This window comes from Plasmopara halstedii (genome assembly GCF_900000015.1).
Source record: "Plasmopara halstedii genome assembly, contig: Scaffold_2956, whole genome shotgun sequence".
Lineage (NCBI taxonomy): Eukaryota > Oomycota > Peronosporomycetes > Peronosporales > Peronosporaceae > Plasmopara > Plasmopara halstedii.
Window position 1 is genome coordinate 1,262,598 of NW_020189861.1, and position 637 is coordinate 1,263,234.

Consider the following 637-nt stretch of genomic DNA (forward strand, 5'->3'; position numbering starts at 1 on the left):
GACCGAAGGACAGTGAAGACATCCACTGCGAGAATAACCTCGAGAATGACGTCGCCGTCTTCGTTTCTCGTCATACCGTTGACGAGGGTGTATAGCTGTGCGCTATCGTCGTAGGTAGACACATCCTTGGCCAGGGTGGACGCCCGGTGTCTTGCTGCGAGCATATGGCGTTGCTGCAGCCTCCTCACAGAGCTTTTACATCCAGCATGGCCAGTATAAACACGCACTCATCGTCGTCCAGTGTTCCCACTTACTGCTCCATCGGAGCCCTGATTGTTGTGAACAACATCCGATGAAGAGCTGCTAGCTCCACCGTCTCCAACCAGTGGATAACGTGCCACTTCACTCGCATCTGAAGTGCCTTGCCGAAGATGCCTCGGAGCTCGTCCGACCGTGCCATTTGTGACATGCAGCGCAGCGACTGCCTTGATACTTTAGCAGCGCTCAGTGCCAGTCTTCATTCAGCCCGCGAGCCATGCTCGGGACTTCTGTCCAATACACCACAATGGTTCTTCACGGACCTCCAGGGGTTCGGTGATCGACGACTTGGATACTCCGATCGCCAGCACGTTGACCGTTCCGGTCCAGTGACCGCTCCAATAGCGTTTTTGCCTCCTAGCGGAGGTGGGTTCAGGAC